The 25,628-nt window shown below is 46.3% G+C and overlaps 1 protein-coding gene across 4 annotated transcripts in view; it reads left to right on the forward strand.

The window, feature by feature from the left end:
* Window positions 1–348: 348 nt before the first annotated feature.
* Window positions 349–25,628, forward strand: part of PCMTD1 (protein-L-isoaspartate (D-aspartate) O-methyltransferase domain containing 1) — an 88,714-nt gene continuing 63,434 nt past the window's right edge. The window contains exon 1 of one of the 4 annotated variants that reach the window (XM_054017555.1): window positions 349–431. The gene's annotated coding sequence lies outside the window, so the exon portion shown is untranslated. Of the gene's footprint in view, window positions 432–560; window positions 579–25,628 lie in introns of those variants that run through there. The other 3 variants (XM_054017559.1, XM_054017558.1, XM_054017556.1) reach the window with 3 other exon arrangements.

Raw genomic sequence — 25,628 nt, forward strand, 5'->3', positions numbered from 1 at the left:
AGTGGGGGGGGTGGCTGCTTCTTAGCCTAATGCCAAGGGTCTGCACGGCCCTAGGCAACGGGTGACGACACAAACTCGTCAGCCCTGATTGGTCCTCTGGATTGCAGGGCGGAGTCTATCCCCAGATCACGTGATGCTGCCCTCAGCCGGTTGAGCGCGGAGGCTGCCTCCCTCCGCTTGAGAATGGACCACGTGACCCCAGTGTTTACATCCTCTCAGCTGGTGGACCCCTCCCCCGCTGCAGCCTCTCACATCAACACAAACAGTGAGAGCGAGCGCGTGCGGGGGGAACGCAGGGCTAGTGCTACGGGCTTGCCCTTCCCCCATCGGTCCGCGAGCAGCTTCTTCCCCCACCCCCGTCTGCCCCCGCCCCGGTCCGTACCCCCCCCGACCGCCCCCCCGGCCGGAGACCTGGAGGACGCAGCGGAGGGGTGAGTGCCCGCGGGGGGGGGGGGGGTAGCTGCCGGGCCGGGAGGCGCTCGGATGCCCCGGGGAGGGTCGCGGCGCAGATTGGACCCGTGGGACTCGGTGGCTGGGGAGGGGGCGGCTGGATGGTCCCTACACCAACCTCGGCGCAGGTAGAGCGCTACCCCCGGTCCCAGCTCGGAGTCTGACCTCCCCCCTCCCCGCACACGCTCCGCTCTCCCCTGCGGGTCGGGCGGTGGTTGTTGTTTCATACTTTGGACTCGCCGCCCCCTGCCCTGCACGTCGGTTCAGCGCTGGCCGGGGGGGCGGAGGGGGTGAGAGAGAGCCCCCCGAGCGAAGGGCGATGGGGGGGCCGGAGGGGGGAGAGACAGCCCCCGAGCGAAGGGCGATGGGGGGGGCCGGAGGGGGGAGAGACAGCCCCCGAGCGAAGGGCGATGGGGGGGGCCGGAGGGGGGAGAGACAGCCCCCGAGCGAAGGGCGATGGGGGGGGCCGGAGGGGGGAGAGACAGCCCCCGAGCGAAGGGCGATGGGGGGGGCCGGAGGGGGGAGAGACAGCCCCCGAGCGAAGGGCGATGGGGGGGGCCGGAGGGGGGAGAGACAGCCCCCGAGCGAAGGGCGATGGGGGGGGCCGGAGGGGGGAGAGACAGCCCCCGAGCGAAGGGCGATGGGGGGGCGGAGGGGGGAGAGACAGCCCCCGAGCGAAGGGCGATGGGGGGGCGGAGGGGGGAGAGACAGCCCCCGAGCGAAGGGCGATGGGGGGGCGGAGGGGGGAGAGAGAGCCAAAGGGCGATGGGGGGGCCGGAGGGGGGAGAGACAGCCCCCGAGCGAAGGGCGATGGGGGGGGGGTGGCGGTGGGGAGAGAGAGCCCCCGAGCGAAGGGCGATGGGGGGGGGTGGCGGTGGGGAGAGACAGCCCCCGAGCGAAGGGCGATGGGGGGGGGGTGGCGGTGGGGAGAGAGAGCCCCCGAGCGAAGGGCGATGGGGGGGGTGGCGGTGGGGAGAGAGAGCCCCCGAGCGAAGGGCGATGGGGGGCAGGTCTGTCCGGCCCACCAGTTTGCCAGGCGTATTAGGGACTCGAACAGCCCCGCTGCTCCCTCCTCGCGGGTGGAGTTTGGTAGATTGGGGGGTTGAAGGGTTTGGTCTCTTGGCTGCTTCTCTCCCATCCCCCCAGGCCCGCCAGTCAAAGTGGGGGAGCTTTTTTGCGGGGAGGGGTGGCTCTTCTGCACGTTTGGTTTGCAGGGGGACAAATCTTCGAGAGTGTGGCTGATTTGCCCTGTCGCGAGCCGTGGAGGGGGCGCTGGTAGGGAGAGGAACTGAAAATGGGATAGGACCCTATATCCCCTGCAGCAGCAGCCAGGGGCCTTTAAAGATGTGTCTGTCTCCCCCCACCCCCCGGCCTTTGCCATAAACTGCATAGTCTCTGTTTACGGTGTGGTGTCTACTTTGGCTCAGAACAATGTAGGGGGAGGGGCAAGAACTGGCTTCAGAACAGCCACCTTGCTTCTTAGCTGTGTTTTCTTTGTTGTCTTTTCAGGTGGAAGGGTGACTAGCTGTGATTCAGATTTTACCTGTAGCTCCCACTCTGGCCTGTGGGTTTAGCTGTTTTGGTTTGGGTTTTTTTTTTTTTTTTTTTTTCCTCGCTGGAGCTGTCAGCGGCTCACAGTGAAGTTGGAGATGAGGAAGCTGGTGCTGGTGGGAGGAATCATCCTGGCATTTATTTGATACGCAAGCAGCAGCTTGGGCCTGGTCTCTGTAGTCTCCTCTTCCTATCTAGAACAGGAGTACTTGTGGCACCTTAGAGACTAGCTGCTACTCTGAAACTCTTCCTATCTGTGTGGCATAGGATGTGGCCCGTAGTTCTGATATACTCCGGCCCCAAGGGAGAAAGCAAAGGAGAAAACATGTATTTAGAGTTTGTGAGAGGAGAGATGGAGTCACATCTCTCTGTGTCTGCTGGGTATGTGTGTCTCTTTGCAGTGCCTGCTAGCACCTTACAGTTACTGTTCTCACTAGTTAGGCAATGTCTCCACTGTAAAATGAGTGTGACAGTAGCATGGGTAGGCATATTTATGCTAACTTGAATCCAGATAGTATGGGTAACAATAGTGGTGAAAACATGGCAGCGTGAGCTAGCAATTCTAGTTGATTCTAGACCCCTGCCTTTTCAGGTTAATTCAAGCCTGCCGTTGCTTTAGGGTTGCCAACTTTCTAATTCCACAAAACCAAACACCCTAGCCCTGCCCGTTCTGGGAGGCCTGACCCGCCCCCACTCACTACATTCCCCCTCCCTTGGTGGCTTGCTCTCCCCCACCCTCACTCACTTTCACTGGGCTGGGGCAGGGGGTTGGGGTGCAGGAGGGAGTGAGGGATCTAACTGGGGGTGTGGCTTCTGGGGTGGGACCAGAAATGAGGGGTTTACGGTGTGGGAAGGGTCTCTGGGCTGGGGCAGGATGTTGGGGTATGGGAAGGGGTGAGAGCTCCGGCTGGGGGTGCAGGCTCTGGGGTGGGGCTGGGAATGAGGGGTTTGGGTGCAGGAGGGGGCTTGAGGCTTGGGGGGGGTGGAGCAGAGGGCTTTAGGGTATGGGAGTGGGCTCTGGGCTGGGGCAGGGGGTTGGGGTACAGGAAGGGGTGAGGGCTCCATCTCGGAGTGTAGGCTCTGGGGTGGGACCAAGGATGAGGGGTTTGGAGTGCAACAGGGGGCTCAGGGCTGGGTCAAGGGATTGGGGTGCAGGGGTACCTCTGGCGGGTCCTGGTCAGTGGCACAGTGGCGGGGGGCTAAGGCAGGTTTCTTGCCTGTTCTGACTCTGAGCTGCGCCTAGAAGCGACCAGCAGGTCTGGGTCCTAGGTGGCTCTGTGCACTGCTCTCGCTCATAGGCACCGCCCTTGCAGCTCCCATTGGCTGTGGTTCCCGGCCAATAGGAGTGCGGAGCTGGTGCTCGGGGCAGGGGCAGTGTGTGGATCCCCATGGTCCCCCCCGCCTCGGAGCCGGGCCTGCTGGCTGCTTCTGGGGCACAGAGCAGAGCCAGGATAGGTAGGGATTAGCCTGCCTTAGCTGCGTAGGACTGCTGACTGGAGCCACCAAGATCCCTTTTGGACTGGGTGTTCTGGTCGAAAACTGGATACCTGGTCACCCCATGCTGCTTTAGTTGCGAATATATAACTCAGGGATAGGCAACCTATGGCACGCGTGCCGAAGGCGGCACACGAGCTGATTTTTCAGTGGCACTCACTGCCTGGGTCCTGGCCACCGGTCCGGGGGGCTCTGCATTTTATTTTAATTTTTAAATGAAGCTTCTTAAACATTTTAAAAACCTTACTTACTTTACATACAAAAATAGTTTAGTTTTATATTATAGACTTAAAGAAAGAGACCTTCTAAAAACATTAAAATGTGTTACTGGCACGTGAAACCTTAAATTAGAGTGAATAAATGAAGACTCGGCACACCACTTCTGAAAGGTTGCCGACCCCTGATATGACTACTCACCTTGATAAGCAGGCACAACTCCCATTAATGACAATAAATAGACTTTTGGGCCCAAACAATGCCACAGATAAACATCATGAACTACATAGTCAGTATTTTTGTATTTTATATACAGTACACACAAAAATAAGTTAAAATAACATTAAGGTTGCAAAGTCAAGTGCTCAAAGGTTATGTATACTTGCATTTGATGTGTAAATGTGAGAATCAAGGTTGCCTGTACTTTTTAGCTTCTCACTATTTGAATCAGATGACTTCCTCCATGCTGTCAGGGTGCTAGTGGATTGGGGATGTTATTAAACATGGGAGAGACAGGCTCGCTGCTTTCATGTGTAGTGCCCAGCCTCCCCCTGACTCTGAGCAGCCAGTACAGGAAAGTTCAGCTTCATCCTGTAGTCCTGGGCTGAAGTATGATTCATCGCTGTGGGGACCGTGCATGTGCAGTCTGGTCAGTACTAGAAGCTGAGAGGTTTGAGCATGCTCACTGAGGATGGACTCTTCGGAGCTATTAGCAGCTAATGTCTAAGTCTCTATTGAATCACAAGGGTCTTTTTTCTCACCTTGCAGAGCTGATTGTGGCTTTCTGGAGCCAGCCAGTACCTATTATTAACTTTTTTGAATAACAGTAGGGCCTTGAAATCCCCACCAAGAGCAGGGTACCGTTGTGCTAGGTGCTGTACATACACATACAATAGAAGCTCAAAGATATGAACACTAGGGTTATGGACTTACCAGTCAACTGGACACCCTGTGAAACCGGAACTAACTAATCAGGCAGCAGCAGAGACAAAAACAAACAAAACAGCGCCCCCAGTCCCCCCAGCAAATACTGTACTGGCTCAGGGTTTCAGCCTGTGAAGGAGTGGAGTTAGGGCTGCAGCCGCAGGGGGTGGGGTGGGAGGGGGCAGGATTCCAGGCATGGGGTGGAGGGCAGGGCTTCTGACCCTTGGGAGCACTGGGGCTCAGGACTTTAAACATGGGGGGAGTGCTGGGGCTTGTGGAACATTTCAAAGATATGGAACATTTCAAAGTTACGAACAACCTCCGTTCCTGAGGTGTCCGTAATTCTGAGGATCTACTGTAGTAACAGACAGTCCCTGTTCTAAGGAGCTTACAGCCTAAATAGGGTGGGAGAACAGAAGTATCATCCTTGTTTTGAGGCACAGAGACTAAAATGCATTGCTCAAAACCACACAGGAAGTCTTTATGGAAAGTTAGAAATCGAACCTAGATTTCTCGAGTCCTAGTGTAGTGCCTTCACTACAAGTCCACCTTCCTCTTTTTTTTTATACTTTGGTAAGAGAAGCAGTGTCTCAAAAGCAATTTAGGGCATTCTTTCTCACCAGCCATGGATTCAGCTTTTCTCCAGTTTGATAAATGTCTTTTATTTGCTGAAATTACACTGGCGAGTGAGAATCTCCAGTGTGACCAGCCTGTTGGACCTTCTAACCCAGTCAGTGCCTGAGGGCACATAATCAGGCTCCCTGAGATAGGATAATAAATTTGTGGGTTTGGAAATATTTTCTGATGTATCTGTAAACTTCATCTAATTTTCTGTCCTCCTTTTTTCTTAACCTCTTCATGATGCTTTTTCTCATAAGGAGATATGTCATTCCCCTCCTCCCCTGTAAGCCTATATTAAATATGGTTGTAATGTTAGGTGCTCAGATACCACAATGATGAGTGGAGTATGAATGCTTGGAGAGAGACTATTTCTGCGGGGCTCATGTGTTCATGCTGTATCCTAGCCACTGCACTGTGTCAGTGGAACTCGGAATACTTGATGAGGTCAGAGAAACACTGATGAACTCACTACATTGTACAGAAAACTCAGTTTGCACCTTAAGGGGTAGATTCTCTGTAGGCTTAACGTATGGTTGATGGCTGCAATTTGCCCAGAACTTGGGTGGAGAGGGGGTTCTCACTTGGTAGCCAATTTGAAATATAGCATTAGGAGTATTTGAGGGACAGTTGTTACAGTGGGGGTACTAAGAGCTATTGAACCAAACTGTAAACCCTGTACAAATGGAAACCCTGTATATAATGCTACACCCCCAGCACCCCTAATTCCAGTACCTATGGACACCAGTTTGCCAAAATTGGATGTGTATCCACATAGAAGCTGATAGCTTCTAGCCCTGGTGAGGGTATTGGACGTTAATCCTTGTTTTATTTTCAACACGGAAACATACTCTAAGGGGTAAAAATATCTTTTAATTATATAGTGTCTCAGGACTATAGGGTTGTTATAAAAGAAAGCTTGATTATTATGTTGCCAAAGTCTAGATCAAACAGGTTTTAAACATAGAGGTAAATATTACTTTAGGGTTTTCATGCTTCCCGGAGATAAATTGGGAAGCAGTCTCTAGAAAATGACTGCAGTGTATCATTTATACATTGTGATTGCAACATGTATGCAAATAACATCCCAAGGAGTTATGTTAAACCCTTGAAGATTAACCCAAGCTACAGATTATGCAAAATTGTGTGTGCAGACAGTCGCCTTTGATGTTTTCTCAAATCAGCTTTTAATAAAAACAAGTCCCTACAGCCCTAAAATAATCTAGAGGTGACATCAGGTGTCACCATGGAAACCCAGGCTGCATTCCTGTGTATAGCTGGGTGGAGTTCTAGAATAGGGACCTTTTGACAGGAATAAATCTGTTACTCCAGTTGGCCTGTATCATTTCTGTCTCTAAAGTTATGAATATTGACTATGTAACAATTACAACTGTGTGTGTATTTGGGAGACACCCACCAGACAATAGGCCATCAGCTTTGATAGGCCATTAGGAAGAAACAAGACTTTAAAGATACTGATCTCTCTCCTTCCGCAGAGGTGTCCTGGGAACTAGCTATGACACTACTAGGTCAGGTGGTCCTGTCACCTGATACTAAACACTATCTTGGACTTCTAGTAATTTTCCACTAAAAGGAGTGGGAGGTCAAGATTGGGAAACAAAAGATTCCTGCCTTATGTAAATCTTATTTAAGGCTGGGGAGTAAGGCAAACAGGCCTCTTCTCCATTTGCCTTCCTGCCCAAAAAGAAAGACTGCTGAAAGTACCTGAAGAGAAAAAGGAACCAAGCAGTGGGAAAGGCAAGGGCTGAGTCCAGACTGAGACACAGAAGTCTAGTCTGTAAAGAGAAGTAACTGGAATTCTGAGCAACAGAAACTCTGCATCCTGCCTAATTAAACATTTAGGGTGAGAAATTACATTCTGTTATCTGTTTCTTTAGTGAACCAAGCTTAGTTTGTGTGCTTTGTTTTATTTGCTTAGTAATCTGCTTTGTTCTGTTTGACATCACTTAAAATCTGTCTTTTGTAGTTAATAAACTTATTTCTTGTTTATAACATAACCCAGTTTGTTCAATCCATATCTTGAGGAGGGGGGGCAAGAAGCAGTGCATATCTCTCTTCACATTGAGGGAGAGGGCAAATTTTTATGAGCTTGCGCTGTGCAGATCTTTCTATACAGCGTGAGACAATATTATCTTGGGTGTACTTTCCACAGGGAAGCGGCGCTAGAGTGCTGGGCAATTTCCTAGCTAAACAGTCTCATAGAGAGCTGTTTGCAGACTGTGTGATTCTACAGCTGGTGCTCCCTACCTGTGTGTGTGCTGCCAGAGAGTATGATTCAGCAAAACAGGGAGAGGGAGCCCAGGCTAGTGGAGCAGATGGGCTCAGTGAAATCCCAGTGCATAAGGTGGCATACCAGAAGGGGGATCTAACCCATCACAACATGTCTGTGACTTTTGCTGCTGCGGCTCCATGGTAGTAAAGGGGTGGAAGGTAAATGTGTAGAAGTTAATGCCTGCTAAATCCCTGTGTGGACACACTGATTCACAAGTGAAATGGCCACTTTACTTCTGAATGAGAGCATCCACATGGATGTTTAATATGCATTAACTTCACACCTCTAATTGATTGACCAGCCCTAAGTGAGGTAGTGGGATTCAGACTATCTGTTTAAAACCATAAAACTAATTCCATAAAAGACAAAGGCAAACTTGTTTTAATTATGCATTTATACTTACTGTAACATTGAGTTTGCTAAACTTATAATGCCATTTTAAAATGAAAAAGTGATAATTTAAAGCAACAAAACATGAGGAATCTTAGGGGAAAAGGTAGCTGTAACAGAGTAAGTCCATTAACAGTATCAACAACTGTTAAAAATAAAGGTGTAGACAATTTTAATTCTCTTAGCATATGCACAGTGTGCCCAGCCATTTGATAGCATCATCATCATCCAGGTAAAGAGCCAGTTGCCCATCATCTAAATAAGCCAGCAGGCACTTGTCAAGGATGTTTTAAGTTGGCTGCATCTACAGCGCAGGTCATTAGAGAAACTCCATTTGAAGAGGTTGTCCACACAATTACCCTGTCCTAAAGTGGTTCAGGGATGACCACAGGTGCCTTGGCATGTCAAAACCTGGTGGGCAGACGGTTGGGTCGGTGACGAGAGTGATATTAACGACTGTTGTCGTTGACTACTTGTTATACTAAGCAGATTCCACCATCATGTCATGTGGTGGCATATGTGATCATAAAGGGCATCTAAAAGACAGACAGACTGGCAAGTGGTCGAAGAGGTCTGAATACAGAGGGAAGACACTGTTTTCACAGGTCTTGGCCAGGAGCATGAGGAGGCTCCCTCATAGCAGATATGGGGTAGTGCTATGATACTAAGGGCATGTCTTCACTAGCAACGTTAAAGCGCTGCTGCGTTGGCTGTGTAGTCGCAGCACCAGCACGGGGAGAGAACTCTCCCAGTGCTGTAAAAAAAAAAAAAAATCACCTCCGCAACGGAAATAGCTTCCAGCGCTGGGAGCGTGGCTCCCAGTGCTGGTGCACTGTCTACATTGCACTATACAGCACTGAAACTTGCAGCGCTCGGGAGTGTTTTTTCACACCCCGAGCGAGAAAGTTCCAGTGCTATAAAGTCCCAGTGTAGACAAGCCCTAAGTATTGGCAGCCATGGCAATGGATTTGCATGTAAAGTCCCGGTAACAATGTGCATAGCTTTGTATGAGATGAGTCTCATGTGAGCTGAGCGACACCAGACAGGAGCAGAGTACTCTACTGTTGAATAGCAGAGGGCTGATGTTCTAAGTGTCCAGTCACTTGCACTCCAGGTTGGGTTGGCCGGTTTTCTGAGCAAGTTGCTTTTACAGTTAATATGTGGCAACGAGTGTTTGTTTTTACAATCAGCATCTAAAATATGTAAATCATACAGGAACCACACACTTGGCAATGACAGAAACATTGTGTAAAAATTCAGCTGCCTCCCTAGTTGAAACATTTTGTCCTGCACCAAGTGTCTTCAGAAGTAGCTGGTTTCATGTCACAACGATTTTTCTATATGACACGGATGTCTTTTAAAATAATATCCAAATTTTAAAAATGCTTTGCTTTCATTTATTCTATCTATAGCAGTTATACTTTGCCTAATTTTAAAATACATATTTTTATTAAACTCATGAATAAACAACGTGGCTATATAAATACATCTTTCAGTGAAAGAATGCCTTTTCCCTGATGATAGCTTTTAATGAATAGCTGTAGTTGGCATCAGCAGTGATCAGACAGCATGAATCTAATGGCAAGTAAAGCCAACTTGAAAAATCTTGCTGGGGTGAATAGCCAGAAAGTGGTAATAAGTAGAGCACTGGAGTACATACTGTACAGAAAATCTGGCATTGGCAGGGGGACGGATAAGATGACCTAAATGGTCATTTCTCTTTATAACGCGTGAATCTATGAATTAATTATAGATCCAGATCCAGTAATCATGAAATTTTAAGGGCAGTATATAATGTACCATTTGATAAATGATGTGCCATCATATGTAATTGTGCAAAAATCTGTAGAAGTACAGTCCTTTCGGGTGCAATAAATGTACCACTTGCCATCAGTTCTTGGGGAATACTACACTACAAAATTAAGTCGACTTAAGTTACAACGACTTACAGCCACCACTCTAATTAAACAGCTAGTGCATGTCCATACTACAACTCTTGTGTTGGCGGAGCATGTCCACATTAGCAGCTCTTGCATAGACACGGAGAGCAGTGCACCTAGGTAGCTATCCCACTGTGCAATTGGCCACCATCTGCTGCAGTGCGTACTGGAAAGGGTTTGCAATGCCTCATGGGGGCAGGCACAGTGTCCCATCATGCATTCTTTCTCCATTTCATCATTCCATAGGCTTCCTAGAGCATTCCGTGGACTGTTGGTTCTGGGCTCAAAACAAGCACTGAGTGGCGGGATTGCATCATTATGGGATAATGAGCATTGGCTGCAGAACTTTTGGTTGCACAAAGCCACCTTCCTGAAACCATTAATTACCTCCTGCTATGAACGACTGTAACTCTGGGCAATTTGTGTGAAATAGTGGATGGTTTTGAAGCAATGGGATTCCCTAACTGCAGTGGGGTGATAGATGGCACGTATATCCCCATTTTGGCCCCAGACCACGTAGTGATGGAGTACATAAACAGAAAGGGCTTATTTTCTACGGTATTGCAAACTTTCTTGGATCACTGGGGTCGTTTCACCGACATCAACATAGGCTTGTCAGGGAAGGTGCATGACGCACACCTCTCTAGGAACACAGGCCTGTACAGAAAGCTGCAAGCAGAGACTTTCTTTCCAGACCAGAGGATTACCACTGGGGATGTGGAAATTCCAATAGTGATCCTGAGAGACGTAGTCTACCCCTTGCTCCTGTGGCTCATGAAGCCTTACACCAGCTACCTTGACAGCAGCAAGGAGCGCTTCAACAACACGCTCAGCTGTTGAATGTGCCTTTGGCCACTTAAAGGGACGCTGCCATTGTCTCCTCAGGAGGTTAGACCTCAGTGAGGAAAATATCCCATGATTATAGCTGCCAGCTGTGCCCTTCATAATATATATGAATCAAAGTTTTCCCCGGGGTAGAGTGTGGAGGTGGAGTGGCTGTCTGCTGCTTTTGAATGGCCAGATATTAGAACTGTAAGAGGGGCCCAATGGGAGCTATTTGGATCAGGGAGGCTTTGAAGGAGCATTTTAATAATGGGCCACAGTAATTTGTGTTTGTTTAGCCAGGCCGGTGTGTCTCCTTTTTTTTTTTTTTTTTGGCACCAGGGTAGCAACCTTGTAATGATTACTGTGTGTGCGCTGCTGTGACACTGCAAATGCACCTACTGGTACTGTCTCTGAATATTAACAGTAGTCACCATATGTTGGATAATAATAAAGATTCATTCACTTTCCATAAGTTCAGTTTTATTTCACACCCATGCAATCACAATTATGTGTTGGTAACCTGATCTTCATACATACGGAGAAAAGTATCTTTAAAGGGGAAGGAACAGGAAATTCATAAGCACAATTGCCAATGAGGATCTTGGAGCTGGGTGTACATCCAGCTGTCATTCTGCAAATTGTCCCACGAGGTGGAGTGCCTGGGGTACTGCTGAGATCCTTGAGGAAACGAGGAATGTGAGGGGGATGTGTTCAGCCTGGGACCGCAACATGTCTGTTTGCCACCTCAGCAGCATTATCATCTTTTTCTGCCCTGTCTCCTATCCTGACTATCCCTTCCCAATTTCTCATTGATTGCCTCCCTCCATGCTTTCTGCTCACAATCTGAAGCAACTGATGACTGCAGAACCTCTTTGAACATGTCTGTCTTACTTCCCCAGTTTCTTTTCCTTATCTAAGTGATGCGCTCCCCCGGTGTGTGGGAGAACATCAAGGGCACATCTGCAGCTGCTAAAGAAACCATAGACAAATGTGTTGTCAGGGAATTTATACCCTTGATCCAAACAAGTAAAATCTTTCTCACTTCCCCTGGCACTCACACAGTGTGGTGGTAGCTCCAGCCATGGTGAGTATGGCCCGGGGTAAGGCTAAGTTGGGACAAGGTGGGGAAAGCCATGGGGTATTAGTGCCAGTGCATAGGACTCCTGTACTGGATACTGACACCGTTTTCCACTGGTGGGAGTGACTGCAGCTGGAATCTCACTCCTGAGGTTAACTGAAGCATGCAAGGATCCAGCTCTTGCATGCATGTGGCTGCAGATCAGAAGCAGTGCTGCTATGGTGCCTGCTGAAGTAATTGCTGAATGGTGTGGCAAAGTTTCCTACCATGTGGAAAGAAAGCAGCCTTCCCAAGAAACCTTTGGCAGAAGATTGCTGATTACCTCCAGGAAAGTTTCCTAGAGATCTCTATGGAGGATTCATGGGACATCCTGGTGTGCATAAACTAACTTTTCCACACGTCCCCCTCTGCAGAATGAGTACTTACCAGAGGCATCAGGCTTGGCAGAGCTGGGCTGCTGAGACTTGCGGCGGGAAGCAGCGGCCAGCACATCCCTCGGCCCGTGCTGCTTCCTGCAGCCCCCATTGGCCTGGAGTGGCGAAACGTGGCCAGTGGGAGCTGAGATCGGCCAAACCTGCAGACGCGGCAGGTAAACAAAATGGCCCAGCCCGCCAGGGTGCTTACCCTGGCGGGTTGCATGCCAAAGGTTGCCGATCCCTGAGTTATGAAGTCATAATCCATTTTAGAATTACATCTGAATGAATCTGAGGGCCAAATTTAAGAGTCCTACCTTAGCATCCATTTGTGTATGCACAATTCTGTGTATGTAATTACTTGTGCATGAACATGATACTGTGCACATGTGCAAAAAGCCATTTGTGCTTAAATAGTTTGCATGTACATATTTAATCATTTGTGCACACAGCAGATTGGTTTTTTTTTGACGTTTTGATCCTAACTCTTATGCCTAAAACCTTCAACCCGTTGCTTGGTGGAAGTCATTAGTTATCCTCCAAAAAGTGTGATTTAAAGTGACTGAATCAATTCAAAAATAGCACTTCTGTCTTCTGAGGTTATAAGAAATACATTTTGTTTTACTTGCTAATAACATTTAGTCTGTCCATTTGACAGTGCTTTCAGTAGTCAGTTTTGCTCCTTTGTATAGTGAATGTTTCCTTATGTTTGTGTGGGGCTTTTGCACAGCAGGAAGAGAGAGAAAATAAATTTAAAAGTGGAAGTGGAGGAGCAGGTGTTGTAACTGAAGCTACTTGAACCACTTCTTGAAATTTGACTTCATTACAGTTGATGTGTCACTTTCTAAATGTCCCTTTAAGTAGTTTACCAGTTATTTCTGTGGTTTCCTCTTTTAAGTGTGGAGAGAAGAAATAAGTGCTTATATTTTCCCATGCTCTGTCAAAATGAGATGCAACTCAGTCGATTGTGCATATCTTCATAGTAAGATCATCTGTTACTTTCCTTGCATGTGTTGGCTAGCAATGGAAATGGGGCTGATCTTTAAATTCCAACTGCTAAGCTGATGAGTTGAACATCTCATTTAAATAAATGTACTATTTCCCACCTGGTTATTATTTCAGGCTATGTGCATATTTGCTTAGAAATCACTGCATCTACTTACTTTGGTTCCCTTTTGTCTAGTTTGCTTTTCAACCTAAGGTTAAGAAATATATTTATGAAAGCGCAGATTCTTGAGCCCAAGTTTGAGAAAATTGAGGGGAGGTTTGGGGTGAAGGCCTTTTTAATGTGAATTAGACAATAAGCACCTTTCTTAGAAAAGGGGGTTGGCTTTGCAGGGGAGCCAGAGCTATCTTAATGGGACTTGATCAGTGTTCCCTCTAATTTTTTACGTCCATGTGTGGAATGAGTTTTGTTGTGTGACACATCACCTCCATATTGCTGCACAAAACAAAATTCATGTGGTGGGGGTTGGGCCGAGGGGTTCGGAGTGTGGGAGGAGGCTCAGGGCTGGGGTAGGGGGTTGCAGTGTGTGGGGGGGTGAAGGCTCTGGGGTGGGGCCTGGGATGAGGGGTTTGGGGTACAGGATAGGGCTCAGGGCTGGGGCAGAGGGTTGGGGTGTGGGGGGTGAGGGCTCTGGGGTTGGGCTGGGGCAGAGCGATTTGGGGTGCAGGCTGCCTGGCCGTGGCAGCTCTGACAGGGCTGGGCTGAGGGAGGGGCTCCTCTCCCTGGCAGCTCTGGCGGGCCTGGGCCGAGCTGAGAGAAGGGGGCTCCTCCCCCTGGCCACAGCATGTCCATTCTGGGTCTGGCAGGAGGGGTGCCTCTTCCCCCAGCCGCGGCAAGTGCGTGCTGGGGGAGAGGAACCTCTCCCCGCCTGCTCCGCAGCCCTGAGCCCCTGCACGGGGCTTACTATGCCGCCAGGCTCTAAGCCTTTAAGATAAACACCAGATAAGATTTGCCATGTGCCTCAAGCTAAGAGCTATCCACATTGCAAGCTTATTGCCTACTACCATAGAGTCTTACTGAAGCATTTTATTTGGTATTTGAAAAATCAGGCCCTTAGTATACTAGGCCCATATCCTTATTTTTTTTTAAACAGAGAAAGACTTGACTGTGCATTCTCCTATTCTTGTAGAGACCAACAATCTGTATTAAATACATAGCTCTAGGATGAGGTTTCAAATGTCAAGAATGTAGCTATCTGCTATTTTTAGCCTTGACCTCGCTTGTGTATTCTTTTGCTGCAGCAGTTACGGCATGAACAAACCGTAAGTCATGCTCAAAAGCATTGATTGTCATATATAAAAGGCTAGGTGTGCACTTTAATCTTTGTAATATCCTAATCTTGAGTAAAGTATGACTCTTAACGCATCTCCACAATACCTGGGTTTATGCCAACTCCATTTCTTGTGCATCATGTTTGTGTAATATTTCTCAAGACATGGTAAATACTCTTTCAAACATTCTTCTTTTCTTTTATCTGTATGATAGTTGGCTTATATGCAGGTGTCTTGAATCTGGGCTCCGTGAAAGCTTTGAAAAATATAAGGTGTACAATGGTGGACCATAATACTACTTCAGCCTGGTTTCAACAATAAAAATATAAAGTCTGTGATGTAAAGATTACCTGCAATTTGTTGTGTTTTCTAAAATTGAGTGTTTCATGGAAGGGGAGGTTGACTTTATTTTTTTTTATACTTAATGTAAACCCATGTGTACCTGTCATTTCTTGGACTTATGACATATTGAAATAATAGCATGAAATGAGTTTACCTGTTCATCTTAATGGGGCGTTAAATTTTAAAGTCTAATTATGACTACTGAAATGTTATCATGGTTAATGATTTTCCCCTTTGTCATTCTGCAAGTAATAGCCAGCCAATTCTGTGTTTTGTTAGGGCTGGAAGTGACACATAATTGAAATATTAGTATTTCAAATAAATGAAACAAGTAATTGCAAACTTTTCAAAGCATGGACTGATTAATGGAATAGTTCATCTCTTGGCTCACTCAGAATCATATGGACCAGCTTTTTGTCAGTTTGCCATTATGTGTCTACACGAACGGCTTATGTGGAAAACAAGGTTGCATTTTTAGCTGTTTAATGCAATAAGTGAGTTGTATGTTTTTGGAAAAGATAAGTGTTGTCTAGTTTTAGTCCTCATTTCTTCACCTACTCATCTTATCTTTCTCAGAGATGGTAACGAAGAGAAACCACAATCATGTGACTATCCTGCTCACTACAAGTCATCAGCAAATGCTCTACAAATTATCAGTGGTTTGTGAATCTGTTCTACAGCATAGTGCTGCAAGTGCAAATAGAATATTCCTCTGGGATGAAAATGATGCTTTTGAAGAGGGCCAGTTCAATATAAGACTTTACAGGAACAAAAGTGGTGTATGGGCCTTGTGCTGGCCCTCTCTTTGGGGTGAATTTGGCTTCTACTAAATATTGATTGTGGATAATTGAACTGCTTGTTAATATCCATATTTAAACATATGCTAAAGGAAATATAAACTATACATCACTGTTTAAAGTGTTACGCTTCCTTAGTGCAGCTTATGGTATCTTATAAATCTCCTATTAAACTTGTTCCATCAGCAAAGACAGTTAAGCTTAATAAGCTAAAATATTTTTGAATGATGCTTTCTGTTTTTAAATGCTAAATTGATAGAACTATAAAAACGGGCAAAGTGGAATAAGGAGAAAAAATAGCCTTAAGTTTCAGAATTTCTATTGAACCTATCTATTAGGTTGATAAAGTTGTTTAATGAAATTATATATAGATATAGATATAAAAATTTAGTAGAGGTTCAGATTTTATCAGCTAATGACACTAACACTTTTGTAAATCAAGAAAAAACACTTCCTTTGAACACGTCCGTGTGGACTCCAGTGCATGTGCCTCATGAGAATGATACCAGAGGGTTTTTTTAATAGCACTGTTGTATCCGTGCCATGTGTATGCCCTCTGTGTCCTCATGCTCCTGCATGAGTACAAAGGGGTGGGGTGACACCCCCTCTCCTTCAGTTCCCTCTTCCCACCTTCACAACATTCATATAAGTGCCATAATGTGTATCAACCTGTCTGGATTAAATGTTGATGGTTCAATCCCCCTGTATAGGGCTTCTTAACAGGGCAGAGTCAAAACTTGTGGACTTCAAGCTCTGCCCATCCTTCAGTGGGCTAGTTCACCTGAAAGATAGACACTGCAGGTATCTCTGCTGTTTAGGAGTCGCATATATGTTGAGTAGATATTTCTCCACAAGAACACAGAAGTTGAGATGAATCTGAAGCTTTGTCTTCTGGAACAATTCATGAACGTCTCATCAGACCCTGAGGAGACAAGCTCCAGAGTTCTGCTAGTGGGCAAGCCAGGATTGTCCAACACTTTATCTAGCAGGCAAGCGACACCGAAGATCAGCACTGAGCAGATGGCACGAAGAAAAGACTGACACCTCCAGCACCGAAGCAAATACCAGCATAATTGGCACTGAAGCTGGCACCAACAACGCTGGTACCAAAGTCCAGCACTGATAGGAAGTGCTCCAGGTATAGACACAGCAACTCCAGGAGTAGGTCAGTGTCCTTCCATAAGGACAAACCACGTAAAGTCTCTAGAAATAAAACCACCAAAACCTTCACAGCGGTGAGGGCTGGTAGTAAGGAGCCGCCCATGAGAGAGACAGACTGCTCCAGTGTCACATCTTTCAGTGTTGAGGCCTACTGTGGATGATGTGCTCCTGGGAGAACCAGGACAGGCATTGGTGCCAGAGCACCTACTAGTACAGGCCCCAGTATCACATACATTGGAACTGCCCTAAGGAGTTTTATTCCCTCTCTCTGTCACAGGGTCATATGTTCTCACTTCTTTCCAGCAGCAAACCCTCTCCTCTGAGATCAGTGGTCCACAGCACAGAAGGACCTGCCAGCTTTCCTAATAGGTCTCAGCTACCATGGTCTTCTCAGGAATGGCACTGGACTGGCCAATACCAAATGATCCATTCTGTATTCCTATGCATGCTCTCAACTTGCAGGAGGCAGACTTCCATATAGCTATCCGTCCGGCCAACACTACCTAAGATGCACAATGGGGACTATCATTTACTAATACAGAGCTCTGTATTACAGCACCAAAAATAATCACGAAATGCCTGACAGTAGTGGCAGCACAGTTAAGGAGATAGGAAATCCGCATATACTGTAACTGGATGATTGGCTGATCAGAAACAGGTCCCAACAGGAGACTGCTGCAGCCTTAGACATGCCCTCTTGCTGCTCTGTCACCTAAGACTCCTTGTGAATTACCAGAAATCATGCCTCACATAATCACAGCCGATAGAGTTCACTGTCAGCAAGAACCCATGTCCCAGAAGACAGATTCTGGACTCCAGTTGACGGCAAACTACCTAAAATGAAATCAAATGACAGAGTGTACGTATCTGTTACTCCTTGGTAACATTTTGGCATATACATTTGTGATGCTGCTTGCCAGATTGTTACAAATGTGGCTGAGGTCCATATGCTCCCAGTCCAAACATCTCATGAATAAGAGTTAGTCCTGCCTCAGGTACTGTGAGAGAGCTTACTTGGTGGCTTGATCAATGAATGTACAAAAAGGGGTTCCTTTCTTTACCCTGTGCCAAAGGCTTATCACAGTCTCCTCAGGGACAGGCTGGGGTGCATACCTGAACCATATGCAAATGCAAGGAACATGCTGGCAGGATGACCTAGAACTGCCAATGAGTCTTCTGGAGCTGAGAGCCATCAGACTGGCCTATGTAGCATTTCCTTCCTGTTCTTCAGAACTCTACGGTGCAAATCCTGACAGACACGTCCAAAATGCATTATATGAACAAGCCAAGAGGCACTTGGTCGCCCCCTTTCTACCAAGAAGCCATCAAGCTTTGAATGTGATGTCATCAACATGGGATAACCCTGTTGTTTCTACACCTCCCAGGGGTCAGCAATGATGCATGGTAATCAGCCATAAATTGTCACTGAGGAAGTGCGTGATAAGGCCAATATTCTGTCAATGGGGGCTCCCATAATAGAAACCTCTTCACCACGGAAGAGGGGGACAGTGGATTGACGTTCACAACATGTCCCTTGTAAGTACCAGTTGTAGCGTGTCTGTGGTCTAGAAAAACAGATGATCCATCTACCATTTCTAGTTTGAGGGTTACCACGAATCTTGGCCAGCTGGTCCAACAAGTTCTAAATGATGATTTTTCTAGTCCTAGATCTAGCACTTAAGGTCCTCCAGCTGAATGTTGAAGGATTGCCTGCTGCCAAGTGGGACCTTATTAGTGTTCTGGCAGGGATGAAATTGTCTAGAATTATGCCAAGTTGGTTAGTATGTGCAATGGCTCTGTTTTTGAGAAATTGCCATTTCTGTGTGCACATTGGTGATACAACAAGTGCTTGGAGGCACCAGAAGAACAACCTCCTGCAAGAATCATTATTATCTCCAACATTATTAAACTTCTATTCAAATAACCTATCATATACCAGGTCTTGCAAGTTTGTTTATGTAGATGACATATGCTTCGGCAGTCAGTCACACTCCTTTGACATACTTGAGAGTGTTCTGAATGCAGATCTGGTGGCTATGGCTGATTATTGTCATCGGTGGTGCTTGATACCAAGTGGAAGTTAGACTGTGTTTAAGTGTTTTCCACTTACCTCCACTTCAGAGAGCTGAACATAGTTCTCAATGGTCAGCAGATAAAGCATGATTCACACCCAGTATATCTAGGCATCACATTGGATAGAACTCTCACGTATCATGCCCATCTTAGAAAGATGGCAACTAAGGTCAAAACACGCAGCAACTTGCTTGGAAAACTGTCCAGAACGACATGGGGTGCCAACGCTCAAACGCTACAAACTTCAGCCTTGGCACTGTGCTATTCAGAGGTGGAGTATTGTATTCCAGTATGGGCTCACTCGTCTTACACACAAATGATTGACATACAACTTAATTCTACCATGCATATTATTTCAGGCACACTTAAATCTACTCCTCCACCATGGTTACAGGTTCTCTACAAAATTGCTCCGCCCAGTGTTTGCAGAGAGGAAAGCGTAGCAAAGCTCGTGACAAAATTGCCCACATCTACCATTAATTAAAGATTTGTTTTATCCACCAGATGGTTGTCTGCCCTCACATTGCCTGTTGTGGATAAATTTACTGGGTGAGGGATTTACGGTAGAGGATGCATGGCAAACTTCATGGTCTGCAGAGAAATTGACAAATTATCTTGTCTCGAATCCCACTCAAAGTCAGCTCGGGTTTGATTTACCATGAATGCAATGGAGCCTTCTGAACTGGTTTCGTACCTGACATGGAATGTGTGCTGCAGTGGAATTTTAGAGACAGTCCAGTATGTCAACATGGGCACCCACAAACCATGACACACCTTGTTGAGGACTACAAAATGACTCAAATTCCTGGAGGTCTTCATGACTTGAACATCTCTAATAAGATTACTGTGGCTTGGCTTGATCGGATTGCATGCGCCAAATAAATAAACCACAGAGGGCAACATTAAATGCCTGAAATTCTGCTCCAGAAAGAGTGTGAGCCAAGGCCGATTGCCAGAAGCCTTTCTCTTTCTGTGGTCTCAAGGACTCCTATATGCGACTGCCAATTCTTCTCATCCCCAGGGTAAAATCCAAGATCAAACTGGGCAAGGTTACAATAATCCTGATAGTACCTTACTGGTTGGTATAGTTTTGGCTGTCATGTGTATTGCAGGTGGCCCCTTGTGCACCTCTCAACCTGCCCGCATATAATAGAACCAAGGTCACATGCTACACCCAGAACCACAGTCATTGCATCTGATGGCATGGAAGTTGTCTGGTTGAATGCTACTGACAGACTGGTCCTTACAGTTTCAGGAAATTCTCTTACAAAGCAGAAAACCTTTCATTAGGAAAACTTAGTCTCAAAATGTATTTTTTTTTTTTTTAAATAGGTAGCCCAATACAATCTGGACACAGTAGAGACCCTGATACCAAAGATCCTCAAATACATGCTGTACCTGAAACATACTGGACTATCAATTAACTCTCTCAAGGTTCATCTTGCAGCAGTATTGGTGCGTCAGACGCTGGTACAGTCATACTGTGTTCTTACATCCCATGTTATAAAAATTCAAGAGCCTACTTAATTCTTACTTTCTGGTTAGAGACCAGAATCTCATGTAGGACCTCAACATGGTCTGAAAACTCAGTCTTTGTTTTGAACCACTGTCTGATTGCTTGGTATACCACTTGTCCATCAGGACTGTCTTTCTGTTTGCTGTCATTTCAGCATGGAGAGTCGGTGAGCTCCAAGCTCTGGCCAGACTGTGTTACACATCCTTCCATAGAGTCAAGGTAGCATTGGGACCAAACCCCAAATTCACCTCTAAGGTAGTGTTGGAATTCCATCGCAACCAATACGTTACCTTGCCCAGCTTTTTCCTGAAGCCTGCACTTAACACCAGGAGCAGAGCTACATACATTGAGCATGTTATAATACTAAGCCCTTCAAGCTGTCTTCCAACCTTCTTCATAGATATATCCCACCCATGAAAAGGCCAAGCCATCTTGTCTCAGATAATCATAGTGCATCAGACAGTGCATTTCCACCTGGTATCAAATGGCTGGTGACCATCTCTCTCTGAACATCAAGGCACACTTCCGTCAAAGCGGAGGCAGCAACTTCTGCCTGCCTCAGGCTGTTCCAATCTCTGAGATTTCAAGGCTACAATGTGGAGCAACCCACTGATTTGTGTTAGATATTATGCCCTTCATATGGCAGGCAGGTTAGTTGCCAAGTTCAGGTCAGTACTTCAATCACTACTTGATAAAGCTGAAACTCCTCACTCCCACTACCAAGGGAGGGTACTGTTTGCCATTCACTTACTGTGGGATCCATACTGACTACATCAAAAAGAACCACAGTTACTGTTGGGTAAATAACCATTCTATCCCCTACACCATCTTCCCTTGATCTATATTCTTAGATTTCTATGTAATGGATGCCAGTATTCTGTCTGCTGTAATAAGTAATTCAATATCCTCTCTGTCAAGGAGGACAAGCACTCTAGAGCACCTATTTTCTTTTAAAGTTAATACTTACATTCAAGACATTAGCATTAGTATCCTTTTGTTTAAATGGAGATGTCTGGAAGTGCATAGGTTAGACTTTTTTTCTCAGCGTTTAGAACAGCAAGCATTGAAACCACTGTTACGTAGTACATCAGATGAGAAATTATTGAAAGACTACAGCATTTTTTTCTAAAGCTTAGAGAGTTGGACTACCCAAACTTTAATTTTAGATAATAGGATAGGTTTTTTTTGTTTTTGTTTTTTAAATGCATCCAGAACTGATGGTTATAGATGGAAAAACCAAGAAAGGAATAAGCTGTTTATATAAGGTTCCCTTGAGAAAGCCCTTGTGATTTACTGTGTTGTAAAATGTGCATGTAAGTTCTCCATGACAGGAAATGTATCTCCACATCAGCTACACCTGAAAACGACAAGGTAGACAACATATGGAAGGCACGTGGGCCAAACACCACCTTCAGCATTCAACTTATTCTAAGTGTGGCAGGGAGGGGAGGAGTGGAATTTCAGACAAGAAAAACAAACCTAGTTTGACAGGAAACAGTTACTTGGAAAGGCATCGGTGCCAATTCTAGCTCAAAGAAAATTGCCCGCACAGAGTACTGCAGTTGTCAGGCAAATGATTCAACCGTTTCCCCTGTCCAGTTCCCATAGATAAATGAAACACCTCAATAAGGGAACTGCAAACAACTGCTACATAGAAGGCCATAAAAGATGCCCACAATTCAACCCATAGTCTAGAAGTACTCTTTGATTCCTCATTTATGCTTAGCTCAGTGAGGAATCCCACCTGACGTTCTTCTGAAAATTATATTGATCAAGCTTAAGCCCCAGTTCTGCAAACGGATCTGCCCAGGCAGGCACTTACACCTGCATGTTGGTCCCTTACGCCGTGTGGAGCCCAACTGACTTCAGTGGGTGTGCTCGAGCAGACACTTGGTGCAGAGGACTCCAGGTGGATATAAAAGTGCATACACACAGATCAGTTTTAACATCAGTGGGGCTGTATGTGAGCATGGGAGTCTGCTGTGCTGTACAATACAGATTTTGATACTGCACTCATCACTACAGTATCTAGTGCCTTCCAGTAGTGCATTAAGTAATCCGACTAGGCATCTGTCATATGTTTATTTCTCATTCTCTCCCAAGAGGGAGAAGCATGTGCAGAGGAGTGTCTTGTTTTGGTAGTGTCTTTTTTAATATGAATATACATGTTGCTAGGAGTATGTTACTCCTGATGGAATTCTGCTCCTAAAATATTGTGCACAGAATTTTTAAAATTCTGCATATTTTATTTGTCAAAATAACACAATATAATCATTCCATTTTCAGTTATTTCAAAATATCTGTCAGCAAGTATGTCTGTAACAATACAGACAACAAAAAAGAATCAGGAAATGTTTTTTGGCAAATAGATTCCTTACTAGGCATATTAGCACCGCTATATGGCTCCACAGAGTAGATGGCAATGGTAATATTTCCATGTATGTCAAGCACAGAAGACTTTCAGGGTATGTCTACACAGCAAAGAAACACGCGCAGCTGGCCCGTGCCAGACAACTCAGTCACGTGGGGCTCAGGCTGTGGGGCTGTTTCATTGCTATGCAGACTTCCAGGCTCAGAGTAGAGCTGGAACTCTGGGACCCTCCCACCCTGAATGGTCCTAGAGCCTGGGCTCCAGCCCTGGTCCACAGCGATGAAAGAGCCCTGCCGCCCAAGCCCCGCAAGCCCAAGTTGGCTGGTGTTGGCCAGCTGCGGGTTTTTCTTTGTTGTGTAGACATACCCTAAAGGGCAGCATATCCTTAGGAGTGAAATTATGCCATGATCTGGCACACCACTTAAATATTTGCATAAAGTTCAGCATCTGAATATCCCCATTGAAACTAATGATTTGCCAGATTGGGGCCTTAGTGAATGGCATGGCTAAGTAGTACTCAGAACGTCACTGTACAGTCAATGTACTAGAACTGAAACTGTTCCAGACAGTAGATTAGAAGGGCAATGGGAGTGATTGCTCCAGTATGGCAGTGGAGAGCACAGGCCACGGGCAGCACAAAGTGGAAGATCACCCTCCAGTTCCCCTCTCCTAGGGACAAAAAGCAAGGGCAGGGCCTGCCCCAGAAAAACGCTGGGGCCCTGCCCCGCTGCAATGGGCGCACCAGGATAGCGAGCACGCATGTCCAGCCCTGCTCCCTGATCCAGGTGTGGAGCAAGCTGGCTCAGCCCAGCAGGATCCAAGTGTGCGGGAGATCCAGGTGTGGAGTGAGAATGTTCTGTGTGGGGCAGTCTGGATGAAGGCGCTTCGCGGGGGGATCTGGATGCACAGGAGCTCATTGGAGGAGTTCTGGGTGCAGGGGGTATGGGACTGTTCCAGAGGTCCCAGGTGAAGGTGGCTGGGGCTCAGTGGGGTGAAGGGAGGGGGTCTGGGTGCAGGGGTCCAGCGGGGGTCCAGGTGCTGGGGAAGTGGGGCTTGGTGGGGTGGGGATCTGGGTGAAGCTTGTTAGGGTTCTGTGGGGTGGGGCTCGGCAGGGTCTGGCAGAGGGTCAGTGGGGGGTGGTCGAGAGGTGGGGGTCCAGATGCAGGGCGTGGGGCTTGGTGGGCAGTCTGTGGGTGGGAGGCTTCTGGATGCACAGCGGTTGGGTGGCCGGGGGGGATGTCCCTAGCTCTGCCCGTCCCTGGCTCTGGGTGCATTGCGAGAGGGACAGAGTCTTGCAAGCATGTTCTGCACCACCTCTCAAAGCGGCGATATATATCTTTTCCTGGCTGCTCCCAACACCCAAACCAGCTGTGCCCCTGCTCAAGACCACTGCCCAGGAGATGCCCATGAATCAATTATTCTGCAGAGAAAGAGTAAAATCTGCAGGGGACATTAATTCTGTGGTTGCACTGAATTCCCCCAGGAGTAGTAAGTTGCAGATGGCAAAGTCAAAGAAATGCACCTTACACCCAGAACAGAAAGCAGTGAGGTTTGTGATGATCTTAGGCCTTGGGTTAGTTCATTCCACACTCTCAGACTGGCCCCAGTGAATGTTCTGTCTCCTTCACAAATTAATTTTACTCCTATTGAGAATTCCATTGTGCCAGAGGAGTGTAGTTATCAACCACTATCTTTGTCCTGGAGCTTTAGATGATAATTTAGATAGCTTATGCCCAGGTCATAGAATCATAGAACTGAAAGGGACCTTGAGAAGTCATCTAGTCCAGTCCCCTGCACTTATGGCAGGACTAAGTATTATCTAGACCATCCTTGACAGGTGTTTGTCTAATCTGCTCTTAAAAAATCTCCAATCATGGAGATTCCACAGCCTCCCTTGGCAATTTATTCCATGCTTAGCCACCCTGACAGGAAGTTTTTCCTAATATCCAACCTAAACCTCCCTTGCTGCAGTTTAAGCCCATTGCTTCTTGTCCTATCCCCAGTGGTTAAGAAGAACAATTTTTCTCCCTCCTCTTTGTAACAACCTTTTATGTACTTGAAAACTATTATCACGTCCCCTTTCAGTCTTATCTTTTCCAGACTAAACCCAATTTTTTCAATCTTCCCTCACAGCTCATGTTTTCTAGACCTTTAATCATTTTTGTTGCTCTTCTCTGACTTTCTCCAATTTGTCCAAATCTTTCCTGAAATGTGGGCACACAGAACTGGACACAATACTCCAGTTGAGGCCTAATTAGCGCAGAGTAGAGCAGAAGAATTACTTCTCGTATCTTGCTTATAACACTCCTGTTAATACATCCCAGAAAGATGTTCACTTTGAGAATAAGGACTGAGACATTGAACATAATTTGAAATTCTGTGTGAACCCAGTGTACAGAGCGGATGGAGGCTGGCTGGACTGTACATGAAGGATTTCCCCCATCTTGTGTAGCAGTATGTGAGTGGAGGTACTTAGCATAATCAGTCCTAACTTCTTTGTCATCTAATAAAGAATGGTGTTTATTATCTAAAATAACAAAGTAAATACAATTGGTGGAGTGTCTCACTTTTGGAGAATGCAGCTGTTGCAAGTAGTGTGTCTTTTGGGGTGTGTGCAAAGGATTCTTTGTAAATGTGGGGCTATTTTCATTTTATTTATGTGGAAGTGGTGAGCTTGAATCAATAGTGTACATGCACCGTTAAAATGATGCAAGCCCTAAATGAATAAGCATAACAGTTGGAAACTTGAACTTTGTTACTTTCTCTGTCATTCATAGTCTTATTTTCTATGTATTATAGCACCTCTTTTTTAACTTCTCATGTGTCTGAACATCTTGAACATAATTAAGCTATCAGTTAATTTAGGCACACTCAATTCAGTTTAACTATTTGATTTTGT

The sequence above is a fragment of the Malaclemys terrapin genome, chromosome 2, assembly GCF_027887155.1.
Source record: "Malaclemys terrapin pileata isolate rMalTer1 chromosome 2, rMalTer1.hap1, whole genome shotgun sequence".
NCBI classification, from domain to species: Eukaryota; Metazoa; Chordata; order Testudines; family Emydidae; genus Malaclemys; species Malaclemys terrapin.